Raw genomic sequence first — 14,202 nt, forward strand, 5'->3', positions numbered from 1 at the left:
GAAAAGCCCTGGAGAACTGTGCCAGTCAGAGGAGGCAATGGTGAGCTGGATGGATCAGGGGTCTGACTTGGTATAAGGTCAGAAGAACTGTGTACTGAGTTTACGCCCTCAATACGAAATGCCTACAAACTATTATAGACCTGGTTTGGAGGGGGCTGGTCTCAGCTGCTGCACAGCCAAATCTCCGAAGCTAAGATGGAGGGGGGAGAATGAAGGAAGCAAGGGGGTGGGGGAGAGTGTGGACGCGTCCTCTCCCTTAGACCCCATTGTTCTGCACAGCTTTTGGGGGCTGGTGTGTCACAGTGCATTATTTCCACTGAACAGGTTCCCAATTGCAACCAGCAGTGGAGATGGACGCCTCTGTCACAGGGAGAGGGCAGGGGGAAACTTTAACAGAGTTTGACATGAGTCCTGACAATATAGCGTCAAGGGAGCACTAAACCGCTCAGGGCCAAGCTAGAAGTGACGAGTTACCAAGTCACGGGGCCAAGCTAGAAGTTACCAAGTGACGAGTTACCAAGTGACAAGTTACCAAGTGACAGGGCCAAGCTAGAAGTGACGAGTCCACTGGAGTGCAAGTGGGGCGCAAGTGAACAGGGAGGAATACATGTCAGTCTGTTCACTTGCCATTCAAGTGTAACTCGTCACTTCTAGCTTAGCCCTCAGTGGGATGTTTGGATTCGGGTTCAGGGACAATGTTTCAGATCGGTCAGGAACTGTTCCAATGTGGCAAGTCCTCTGGACTGGGATAGGCCAGTTTGAGCTCTAGTGGACCTTGTTTCTTCCAGAAGGCCTTCCTGACCTGTCCTGGTTCTTCGGAACTCCTGCCCACTAGATGCTGGGAAGGCTGAGTGTCACTTAGGAAAGATTTTGAATCTGTCCTTGCTGTTTTGACCCCCGGATCCTTATTTTAATTGGACTTCTCCCTTCTGCAAATGGATTCTCACCATTTTCTGCACACCCAGTAAAATTTAAGCATTTTTCAACATTATCCACACATCAGTAGATCCACATTCTACATACATTGTATGCAAACACGATGCACATTGAATGTTTATATATTACTTATAAAACATACAGCATACATATAAAAATGAACTGACAAAAGTTAAAAAGGTACAGAACTGAATATCAAAAGAAACTCATGAAGGGACATCGGCATGTCCCAGCAGTAGTGAAAGTTCTTGCCTTGGCTGCTATTGGCTGAGCTGCTCTGATGTCACAGAGATGCTGTTCTGAGCTGGACAAAAGAAGAACATAAACAACTCAAAGCAAAGACAAAAGGGGGAAATCATTCATCCCTACTGTGAAAGTGAGAACTATTGCCTTCACAAAAGCTCCTGAATTCTTTTCAGAGAATTTGCTTAGCACTCTCTCTCCCTTCCTTGTACCCCAGATCAAAAACAGCTTTCCCCATGGCCAGGGCTTTTTTTCTGGGAAAAGAGGTGTTGGAACTCAGTGGGTTGCCCTTGGAGAAAATGGTCACATGGCTGGTGGCCCCGCCCCCTGATCTCCCGACAGAGGGGAGTTTAGATCGCCCTGGAGGGCGATCTAAACTCCCCTCTGTCGGGAGATCGGGGGGCGGGGCCACCAGCCATGTGACCATTTTCAAGAGGTTCCGGAACTCCATTCCCCTGCGTTCCTGCTGAAAAAAAGCCCTGCCCACGGCCCCTTTGTCTCCTGTCTCTTGTCACAAGGAAATCAATGCCGATGACTGCATTTATGTGCATTCTTTTGTTTCTTCAACTGTTGATATATTTAGCCTGTATGACACTTGGGGCAGGGGATTTTTCTGCATATGTCCTTTATTCAGCACACAAGTTTGCTCAGAGGCCCCAAGCAGTAATGGCTTCCATTCTACTGGATGGATTACCACTGGAGATGAATAAGGCTCCCTCTCTGCTCAGCCGATCTTTCTGAGCTTCTACTCACTTTATTGGTGTAGAGCATATTAGTGGTTTTTCAAAGTGTGCCTCTTTTTCTGGCCTTTTGGGTGAACCATTGACGAGGGCTCTTGTTTTCAAAGGTGGCTGACATTTTGTGTTCTATGCAAACGTCCATTGCTAATTCTCATCATTGTAAGCCCTCTAGAACAACTGGGGAAAGCTGGGATACGATTTGCTGAAATTGGACATAGATTTCCTGCCCACTGAGGGTGCAACATACGGAAATTATGATCTCTTGTGTGGAGGGTGGGGGGATCAGTTCTTGCTCTGGAGATTGTCTGTATCTGAGCAAGTGAACTGGAGAGGTTTCATAGCCTGGATCTTTGAACTGCCCTTACAAATCCATTTCATGCATGGTGCAAGGATGGAGTCCCCAGAGATCGCTGTGGCTTGATTCTGTGTTTCTTCTTCCCATTTTGCAAGAGGCCATGCAGAACTGGGGTTACCCCTAACCAGTAACAGCATTCGGAAGAAAGAGGGCATCTGGACTCCCTTGATCTCTATTTAAAATATTGGTATCTTGCGGTATCTCCTTAGATTCAAGACAGCTAAACCAAGCAACACACACACACACACAGAGCTGGCGGATTTGCAGCAGATTTATTAGTGTCTATTAACATCAGCCTGATAGTATGGCTGGCCTGCAGGGACTCTTCCCCACCACTAGGGGTGCTGTTATTCCATCCTTGCCATGTGAAGATCTGCAGCAGCTGGGTAAGGCATCCACATTTCCTACATAAGCTGGATTCCTCTCTAGACTTTCCCCCTTTGGTGGACGACTCATCTCAACATATTTCCTACTATGCAGTGGCATTCCCTACCACTAGGAGTGCTGTGGTTCCTGGCCTGGCTGTTTCAGAGCAGCTGCAGCCAGTCTTCTTTTTTTTTTAAACTTTCAACTTTTATTAAAACTGTAAAACACACAAAAATTTACAAAACACACAATAAGTCAATGCTAATAACAAACAACAATTAAACAAAATATTTAAGTATAAGAAGTTGGAACTAGTCAAGTACAGGAAGAGAGTTCTTATAAAACATGTATGGGATTACGTAATAATACCATATACTATGAAAACATGAAGATAACTTATACATTTGTGCAGGGCTCATTTCGAGGGGGAACATGCCGGAACACAGTTCCGGCAGTTCCACAAAAAGGTTACAGGTCAGGTAGCCCTGCCCACCTGACCCTCGGCCATTTTGGGCCTGTTTCAGCCTGGATTGGGACCAAAATGGCCCAGATCGGGCCTCTGACAGGTGGTGGATCACTCTCCCACTCAGCAGCGGCCTGATCCTGACCATTTTGGACCCCTTTTCAGCCATTTCCAGCCCCTTTTTGCCGTTTTGGGCCCAATTTCGGCCCTGAATGGCCAGGATTGGGTCCAAAACAGCCACGATAGGTGATGCCAGGGGGTGTGGCACATGCAAATCAGTTATGCCAATGACACACTTCTGGTGATGGCAAGGGGCGTGGCATATGCTAATGAGTTATGCTAATGAGTTCCTCCAGCTCTTTTTCTACGAAATGACCCCTGCATTTGTGTATATATGAAAGAATTTTAGGCCAGGTAGGGAACTACTGTTTTCAAGGTATTCAAAAAATGGAAACCATTTCTCTATAAAATTAGTTGTTCTTGGGAAGTGTTCCACTTGATAAACTTTATCATATAATTTTTCCGAAATAAAGAGGTCCCAAATTTTTGCGTACCAGTTGTCAATTGAAGGGATTAATTTAGATTTCCAAAGAGTAGCTATCGCGCTCTTTGCAGCTACCAATAAGGAGGCTATTAGGTCTTTCCTTAATGTGGGTACGTGGGTCTGATAATTATCCCATTGGTCTAAAAGGAGAATTTCCGGTGAGAGCGGTACTTCATAGCCTGTTATTTGTCGGATTTCCTTTATAACCTCTTTCCAAAATGTTTCTATATATTTGCATCTCCACCAACAATGGGCAAAATTTCCTTCCTGTCCGCAGTTTTTCCAACAGTCAGGTGAAGATGAGGATGGGGTTATGTACCACCTGTTTATTATTTTATAAGTTTGCAATTTAGTGACAATTGTCATTGAGGTGTAAATGTTGGAAGCCAGTCTTAGTGCACCTGGATAGTTCCTAGCAAAGAGGCTGACTGTCCCCCCAGGGTCAGCCTATTAAGATTTTATTTTATTTTATTTATTGTCCACCTTTCTCACTGAGACTCAAGGCAGATTACACAGTGTGAGTCAATGCAATCAATGGCTCGGACATTTGATAACAGTGTAATAGGTTTGTGTTGCAGAAATATGAATACAAACAGAAATCTCATACAAAGCTGAAACAAAGCATAAGCAATTAGACATGGCATGTTAAATGATGTGGAAGCTACCCAGTAGGTACTCGGTAGTGTAGCCCATGGCCCCGTCCCTTAACCTTTTTTGCAGCTGCATTAACTTACTTCTCTAGCTGCTCTTCTCTTCTGACAAAGAGAACGTGATTCTCGAAAGCTTATGCTACAATAAAATTGGTTAGTCTTAAAGGTGCTACTGGACTCTTTTTGATTTCTCTAGCTGCAGTGCTGGATCCAGTATAACCCCTAAGCTCTTCACTGAGTCTGCCAAAACGGGGAGGGGTTGCGGTTCCATTTTTTGTGTGATATTACATGTGATTTTTTTGTTGAGGTAAATTAGATGTGCAATTATTGGTCCAAATTTGAACTAATATATTTGCTTTGGGCATGAGCAAAAGAGAAGAATGTAGCCCACTCCCATAACACACCTTGTCCCGGGCCCCCCAAATCATAGCCATTGTACTGTCTCCAAAGCACCCCATTCTCCCTTTGCACAAACGGGAGAAGTATCAGTGAGAGAGAGCTTGCTTCTCATGCCTCGTATTTTCTGCAGTTTGGGTGGGGGTGGTTAATCACGGAATCACAGAGTTGGTTGGGGCCATACAGACCTTCTAGTCCACCCCCCTGCCCAATTAACTTCAGGCTCCCAACCTCAAATCTTGGAGCCTGCAAGGACATCATTGAGAAAACCAGTTTCTGGTAGGTAGTCCTGTTGGTCTGCAGTAGAAGGGCAAGATTTGGGTCCAGCAGCGCCTTAAAGACCAACTAGATTTTCAGGGTATGAGCTTTCGAGAATCAAAACTGAGTTTTGATTCTCGAGAGTTCATACTCTGAAAATCTAGTTGTAGCACCTTAAATACCAACTAGATTTTTAGAGTATGAGCCTTCAAGAATCAAAACGATTCTTGAAAGCTCATACCCTGGAAATCTAGTTGGTCGCTGCTGGACTCAAATCTTGCTCTCCTATTGATGAAACCAAAGGTTCTCTCTAGAGGAGGGCTTTTGGCGCCACCTGGTGGCTGTTGTGTAGTATCTCCATCTATTCCATATTTTGCAGAATTTTTATTTACAATAAAACAACCCTGTGTACAATTTGTTGACTATACCTGGAGTGTGCTGTACAAGAAACCCTCCAGGCATAATTGTTTGCTCTTCAATCAGCTCCTTTAAGAATCATCTTTAAGCCAAACTTTTGCAAGCTCTGCAGCTTCACCTTTGATTTCTTGAACCGCATCTGTTTAGTACCCCAAACTCCTGTGTGCTGTTGATCTCTCCCCGCTTAAAGAAAAGGCTACAAAGTCATTTTTCACAAAGAAGCAAAGCACCTCTGTGCATGGACAGAGTGCTCGTCTCTCCATACCCATTGCCTGTCTGCGCACACTTCAAATGTGCCTTGTGGTTGCGTTCATTTTAATTAATTGACCAGACCTCATATAGTTGTGAATTTCATGCATTGTGCAGGGGGTTGGACTAGAGGACCCTAGAAGTCCCTTCCAACCCTATGATTCTTTGATTTTATATGCAATAAATTCACTTTAGAAAAAAAGATATTGTATATCCATTGGGAACTTGGGCTCTCGCTGTCCAACATTAATTTAAAACATTTCATGTTTCCTTTCTGCATCCAAGCATGGGAGCATCCCTAAAGGGGTGTGGCATCTGCTTTGCATGCAGAAGGCCCCAGATTTCATCTCTGGTATTTCCAGTATCTGAGGGCAAGAATGACTCTGGAGAAGCACTGCTGGTTCTGGCAGGTAACGTTGCTCCAGATGGACCGATGGCCTGAACCAGTATAAGGCAAAAATACAAAGAGGCTCCTACCAACAAATACAACCTGTTAGAAGGTGGAAAACCGCACGTGTAGAAAGGCAAAAATAAATATAAAGAGTATAGAGTTCATGCTACCTTCTATATATACACTTACACTACATGGACCATTATAAACCAATAAACAATTCATTGAAAAATCTTTATGTCATCATTAATTATTAACAAGAGAGTTCAACAGGTACAGTAAACAACTCAAGCTGGGGAGACATCCAACAGGTAAGCTTCCACAGTAGAACACAATCAGAAACAAGGTAAGTACTATATTTCTTATATTTGTATGTATATGTCATTTAGATTTCAACAGGTGCAGCGAGAAACTCCAACTGGGGAGACATCCAACAGGTAAGCTTCCACAGAATTGTTTATTGGTTTATAATGGTCCATGTAGTGTAAGTGTATACACAGAAGGCAGTGTGAACTCTGTACTCTTAATATATTCAACATATACCTTCACTTTGACCTTCATTGCTTTTTCATTTATTTGATTTATTTTTGCCTTCCTACACATGTGGTTTCCCACCTTCTAACAGGCTGAACCAGCATAAGGCAGCTTCACCTGGTTTCATGCCAACTGGAAGCATCGTTGAAGGAAGAAAGCACAGAACAATATTCAAGTTCTGCCCTGGGTACCAAGGTCTTGGGCACAACCTCCAGTTTCTCCTGGTAAAGATGCTTAGGTAGCTGGTTCAGGGAAAGGGCCTCTCTGTGCCCAAGACCCTGGAGAGCTGCTGCTTCTTAGGAGAGACAATGCGGAACTCAATGGGACAGTGCCCTGAATCCGTAAAAGATGCTTTTGAATGCTCATGGCTGCGTTCTTCTTGGAGCCAGAGGGGGTGTGGCTCAGTGGCTGAGCACATGCTTTGCATTTCAGAAGCTTTCAGGTTCCGTCCCCACAGCTCCAGGTAAAGGAGCTCAGAAGGGCTGGGGGAAATGTTTCCCTGCCTGCGACCCCAGAGAGCCTCTGCCCTTAGCAGGAGCCTGGCTAAAGGCTAAAGGAAGTGACATTCCAAGGCTGCTTGGATCAGCCACAGATCTACAGTCAGATTGCAACCGGTTTACATTTTCTTGCACCCGCGACAACAGGAAAACTCTGGCCAGCCTGTTGTTCCAAAGAACCAGAGTATTTCTTCTGCCTCCTTCATCTGCGATGCAATGATGGTGCACCAGGGGGTGGTAGACACCCAGAAATTAAAATCTCACTCCCAGTCTGCTTTTGCTCAAAGCCTGGAGAGGAGGACCCAAAATGAACATCCCTCATCATGGGGCAGAGAGAATTCATGGGGGTGCATTGATCAGAGTGTCCGACGGATCCAAACGGAGCTCAAATCTCCTGCCTTCCATAAAAGTTGTTGGGTGATCTTGGGTTTGTCCCTATGTTGCAGCCTATGCTATTCTGCCACACAGGGAATGGAAAGCCACAGAGGCTGCTCTGAGCACCTTTTTTCTTATATCCCATGACTCATACAGCAATACAACAGACACCCTCCTCTGGAGGCTGTCTCTCTACATTAGGAATGATGTACTCGCACACACAGACATACACAAACGTACACACAGACAGAAGCTGATGGGAAAGATGCAATGGGCTGAATGGTAACTCTTGAAGAGATGCAGCGGGCATCCTTGAGTAGGTACTTTGAGCTCGGAAGTGCTTTTAATTATATAATTGACTTGTTAACTCTCTGATGGCCGCAGTTTTGGAATTGCTGCCCTATGCGTTGGAGATAAGGGCTCCTGGGTCAGAGGTCAGGCTTCTACCCCTACACTTTGGGTTTTGAGAAATTAAGTCCTGCTCTTTCCCCTTCCACCTCCTGATCAGCAAAGCCTACTGCTGGCTTGCCTCATCAACGATCTCTCTCTGAACATCTAATTTCCAAAACAGCACATGCTGGCATGGAAAGGTTGTGGGGGAGATCAGGCCGAAAGGTCAGAGGTGCTGACCCCAGGGCACCAGATGCCAGCAAATCGTTTAAGGCAGAGTTGGGGGCAGAGGAACAGGATTGATATAGGAGGAGACGGTGGATAGATTTCCAGCCAGGAAGAAAGGATGACCGGTTGACTGGGCCTGCTTGCGGCATGCAGCCTTTTTACTCAAAAGTAAATTCTGCTGACTTCAGTGGGACAACTCATCGAAGGTCCCCGAGGCTCACGGCCTGCCTTTGAAAGAAGAGTCTAGGAAGCCAGAGCAGAGCCACATGGGAATAAACAGGGAACTTGTCTCCACATAGCCCTTGCGGCTTCATGCGCAGGGTCAGAACATGAAAGAGCCCTTCTGGATCCAGCCCAAAGACTCCTCTAGCACAACATACTTGTTCTGATTGTGATGCCTCCAAGTAGCCCACCAGCCAGGCGTGAAGGCCACAGACTGGTGTTTGCGCCTAAATGTAGATTGCCCCTTTGCATGGAGGTCCCTTTCTGCAGATTTTGATCGTCAGATTCCTGCTGCATCAGGCCAAAGTTCAGTATCCTATTTCCCAAAGTGCAAGGCTCTGCCAAGCAACTCTCAAAAGACTTCACTGCATGCAGTAAAAGAACTTTATTGGAAAGCTGCTGGTATCATGAGCTTACTCCGTCTTTGCCAGGAATAACGTTTACATGCAAGCATCAAACATATATAGGCTTCCAAAGCGTGGGCAAATTCTAAAATCCACCCCCCCCTCAGTCTAATGGTCAGCTAAGCTCAGTGGGAAAGCATCTAAGTGGGAAAACAGCAGAAATGATGTATGGAAATTTCAAGGTCGTGGTGTCTGTGCAGGCGCCTCTTCCCAGACTAAGGAGGGAGGGCCCTGGGGCAGTTCAGAGGTGCATACAGATAGCAGGAACAAACGCCTCCCTTTCATAGTTTCACATCACAGGTCCGAAAGACAAGGCGAGCAACATTTGCAGTCCAGTCAAAGAATAGCCTCGGCACTTAACCGTAACCATAACATAAAGCATTAGAATACAATCATAACAGCAGGGTGTTGTTGGATATGACAGGTGATGCTAAGCACCTGACATATAGCTCTCCTGCCCCCTACTGAAATTTCATATCCGTCATAATCTCATATATCTTTAAAGACTGATTTTAAAAAATAATAAAGAGTCCAGTAGCACCTTTAAGACTAACCAACTTTATTGTAGCATAAGCTTTCGAGAACCACAGCTCTCTTCGTCAGATGCATGGAGGGTATGAAGAAACTAGCCAGAGATATATAGGTGGTGAGGGAGGGGGGAGCAGATCAGTTGCAAAAGTCATGAAAGAGGTGGAGTGCACAATCCAGGCTGGGTGTGACCCCGCCCCTCCATAGCTGGATCTGAATGGAATGCCTGAAAGGCATTTTTGATAATGAGATAACCATCCAGGGTCTCTATCCAATCTACCAGGACACTCCATCAAGGACTTAAAGGTCACTGTACTTCAACAGAAACATTTCAAAAGCAGAATCCAACGGGAAGCTGCTGAATTGGAATTCATATGTAAATTTGACTCAATCAGACTTGGATTGAATAGAGACTCTGGATGGTTATCTCATTATCCGAAGTAACTGCCTTTCAGGCATTCTATGCAGATTCAGCTATGGAGGGGAGGGGTCACACCCAGCCTGAATTGTGCACTCCACGTCTTTCATGATTTTTGCAACTGATCTGCATCTACTCCCCTCCCCCCTTTGTGGGGAATTAGCAAGTGTTTCCGTTTCAGTCATGGAAGAATTAAATTATTTGTGTTACTTACTTAATTAGTAAACTTACTTTGCATGTAACCACTAGGGCCTCGAGTAAGGATTCCCACCATAAAAGGGGGAGCCTCTAGGCATAATGAAGTAGAATTAGGATTTTCTATTGGGCAACTTGTTTATTGGGGGGGGGGCAATTAAGTGATGCTATATACTGAAGTTTTATTGCTCTTTGTCCCAGTTCAGTCTTCCCTCAGTTCTCTATCTATCTATACTAGCAAGATGTAGTCTATTAGCAATTTATTATTTTCTTCCAACGTAACCCTGTTTTTATCCTTTTAGTAAAGTATTCTTACAGAGCTACACTGGAGTGTGTGTCTATTCTCATTACTTCCAATGCACAATAACTGAATAATCTCTGCTGATTTCCAACACTCCTCACCACCTATATATCTCTGGCCAGTTTCTTCATACCCTCCATGCATCTGACAAAGAGAACTGTGGTTCTCGAAAGCTTATGCTACAATACAGTTAATTAGTCTTAAAGGTGCTACTGGACTCTATTATCACACCCAAAATTTCTAGTTCTCCTGTGTGCAGGTATCAGCTTGAAGATGTCACCGGCAAGGGGAAGCTGGAAATGGTTGGTGGTTGAGGTGGTCGAGTGCTTCAGTGCCCCCGACCCTTCTCAAGAGTGCCGGAAACAGATCTATGCATACTAGATGCACCTTTGCAAACTAAAAACTATTGCCAAATTCAGCTCAGTTTTGGGCAGGCTAGGCAAGAGTGTAAACGGGCAATCCTTTGCCCTATAGATTTTGACCAATCAGTTTGGGACAGGGTGGGTGGACGGCAAGGATCCGTAAGCTCAAGGGCATGGATCCTTATCCGACTTCTTCCCTAGCACCCTTTCTTTTCAGAACAGGAATTGATGGAATGAAGATTTGTGTGCATCTGTAGGAGAGATTGATTCCTGCCAATTCTGCAAGACGGCTTCTAGATATGAAATCCAAAGAGAGCCTCCCTGCACAGAAAGTGTCTATCTCTGAATGCCAGGTGCTGAGGTCAAGCCAGGGGAGAAGCCCAGATGTTGAGATGGGAGCCTTCCAGAGGCCTCTCTAGCTGTGATTGCACAATCCTGGGCAGACAGGCCTTTGGACTGAGCCTGCATAAGCCACTTTTAAGTTGAAATGCATATTCAGGACCAGCAGGGGGCACAGTCAGGTTGGATCTTGGTGATAATTTGTGCAGCTCCACATTCATTCCAATAACCAGAGGAGGAAAAAAAAAAGATTTCAGGAATGCTTCAGGATCAAACTCTACTCCAGATGACTTTGAAATTCTGATCTTTTGAATCAACTCCCCCCTGCCCCCCTTCTGATTTTGCTTCTCCCATTTGCAAACTAGTAAAGAGTCCAGTAACACCTTTAAGACTAACCCACTTTATTGTAGCATAAGCTTTCAAGAACCACAGCTCTCTTCGTCAGATGCAACTTTATTGTGGCATAAGCTTTCGAGAACCACAGCTCTCTTCATCAGATGCAACTTTATTGTAGCATAAGCTTTCGAGACCACAGCTCTCTTCGTCAGATGCAACTTTATTGTGGCATAAGCTTTCAAGAACCACAGCTCTCTTTGTCAGATGCAACTTTATTGTAGCATAAGCTTTCGAGAACCACAGCTCTCTTCATCAGATGCATCTGATGAAGAGCGCTGTGGTTCTCGAAAGCTTATGCTACAATAAAGTTAGTTAGTCTTAAAGGTGCTACTGGACTCTTTACTATTTTGTGACTACAGACTAACACGGCTTACTCCTCTGGATCATTTGCAAACTGGTTCTTTATTTGCTGTTTCTTGACACTGAATTTCTCCTAGAAAATGTGCACCTTCTTCAACGTGTATCAAAAAATGAGCCTTGTGCCTTATATTACATGCATAAATGATGTATGTTGTACATCATAAAGGGCTTACAGAAACCGCACAACATGATCACACAATGCAACAAATCTGCAAATCCAGCCATGGAAAGTGGAGAAAGAAACAAAATGGGGAAACATCGGCTCATCCTTAAAAATGAGGATAGTCTCTGCCTTGGCTGCCATTGGCTGGGCTGTTGTGATGTCACAGAGATGCAATCTGTCTAGTATATTTTAGTCCTGCCCTTCTGCTAAGGACCTCAGTATGTGGTTCTCCCTCCTTTTTACCCTCCCAACGATTCTGTAAGGTAGACAAAGGTGAGAGAAGTGACTGGCCCGTCACCCAGTAAGCTTTCATGGCCAAGTGGGACTTTGAACTTGGGCTTTCCCTATCCTAGTCTGACACTCTGACTACTACCTCCCATGCTGTTGCTGAAGACAAAACATAAAAAGGAACTAAAAGGGAACATTTGTCCACCTCTAGTTCTTTGGGGGATCATAATACTGGCCTACCTTACAGGACTATTTCTGTACCAATCTTGGCTCTGTCACATTCTTTTTAAGTTGGCACACTCCAGAACCATACACAATATTCCAAATGTGGCTGCCTCATGGATCTATACAACCGGGGTTCTATTTCTCCTTCACTTCCACAATCTTTACCATCAAAATGGGAATGGTCTGAGGCCAGACCTGGGGAGTAGATGGCTTTCTTCGACAACTAGATTGTGTGTGTGTGTGCCACCTTGGGCCTGGCTCATGACGATCATTCTGACGGCCCTTGCAACAAAAGTTGGGTCAGGCAGGGCAGGGAAGTGCACAGGGCATGTGGGGCAGGCCAGGAGACTGCAGCCCACCAGATACCGTAAAGGCAGGCCATGGGTGAGATGGCGCATTTGGGCCGGACGTGATCGGGATCCTCTAAATTGTTTCTGTTGGAATTCTGTATGGCCTCCCCCTGCTTGTCATTTTCATTGCTATGCTTGATGGTGGATCCCTTCCACCATGGGGCTTCCTGTATCGCGGCAGGATTTCTGTGCCAATCACGTTGAACGGCACGCGCGTTTTCATCACAAAAATGGAGGCTCAGGAGTTTGCTTTGTGCCAAGGAGAAATGACATCAAGGCCGATGTCTGTTTCAAGGCAGCATCTTGAGGAAATTTGACAGGCCGTCCGAAGCACAGTATGCCCTTCTAAACCCACTGACTCCCATGGACTTTGAAGAGTGTAACTGGCACTGTTAGCTTCGTCCTTACAAGGAAACGTAGCCCAACGAACTAGAAAGGCTGGTGTGAGAAGAGATGGAATTCCCACCCAGGGGAGATGGAGCCCAAATTCTGATGGCAGGGAATAGAACTGCCAGTGTTCAGTTCTGAAAATCTGGATGGATCAAGAGATTCTGGGCTAAGCTAGAAGTGACGACGAGTTACACTTGAATGGCAAGTGAACAGACTCACGTGTATTCCTCCCTGTTCACTTGCACTCTACTCAATCACGTAGTTACACTTGAATGGCAAGTGAATAGACTCACGTGTATTCCTCCCTGTTCACTTGCGCTCCACTTGCACTCCACTCGATCACGCAGTTACACTTGAATGACAAGTGAACAGACTCACGTGTATTCCTCCCTGTTCACTTGCACTCTACTCAATCACGTAGTTACACTTGAATGGCAAGTGAATAGACTCACGTGTATTCCTCCCTGTTCACTTGCGCTCACTACGTGATCGAGTGGAGTGCAAGTGCAGTGCAAGTGAACAGGGAGGAATACACGTGAGTCTGTTCACTTGCCATTCAAGTGTCATTCATCACTTCTAGCTTGGCCCTCTGTTGGGTTAAACCGTGACCCCTGCATGGGGTGGAGGGTTTAGCATGGGAACGAGGCGCTTAGAGGATATGCCAGACTCACCCTCAGCTTGGCGTTTGGCCATCATACTCACACCAACTTGGTGATGTGACAGATCTATGATTCAAATCTATGGATTTGAATAATTTAATGAGCCTTTGAAAAAGTTTTATTGTGAAACAGGATGTTTCAAGTATGCTGGCAAACACATTAGGCTCTTCAACTACATCCTGGCATGATACTCTGCTCCTTGCCTTCTGTCCAGAGAATCTCTCAATATTGGGAGGAACTCCACCTGAAAAGACAGATAAGACACTGTGATACAAAATTTTGGGGGGGACATTTACCGTATCGATATTTACCTTGATTGAGCTAGAATGTTGTGTGGACAGTGGGCCTCCCTTGCAGGATTGTTTTTTACCAGTTGGACTTTTTGATACTGTAGGATTCTTTATGAGGATATTGCATATATTTATAAAATGTAACTTATTGCATTGTGTTTATTGTGATATTTGTTGATTAGTATGAATTAATTTGGAGATATAGTAGATAGTGGATATTAGGATTATTGGGATATATTATAGACCTTTAGTTCTGAGTTTAGCACTTTAGCACATTGCATTTTCTAGATAAAATATATTTAAATTATTCATAAATGTGTGGATATCACAGAATCATAGA

This window comes from Eublepharis macularius, chromosome 5 (genome assembly GCF_028583425.1).
Source record: "Eublepharis macularius isolate TG4126 chromosome 5, MPM_Emac_v1.0, whole genome shotgun sequence".
Classification (NCBI taxonomy): Eukaryota; Metazoa; Chordata; class Lepidosauria; order Squamata; family Eublepharidae; genus Eublepharis; species Eublepharis macularius.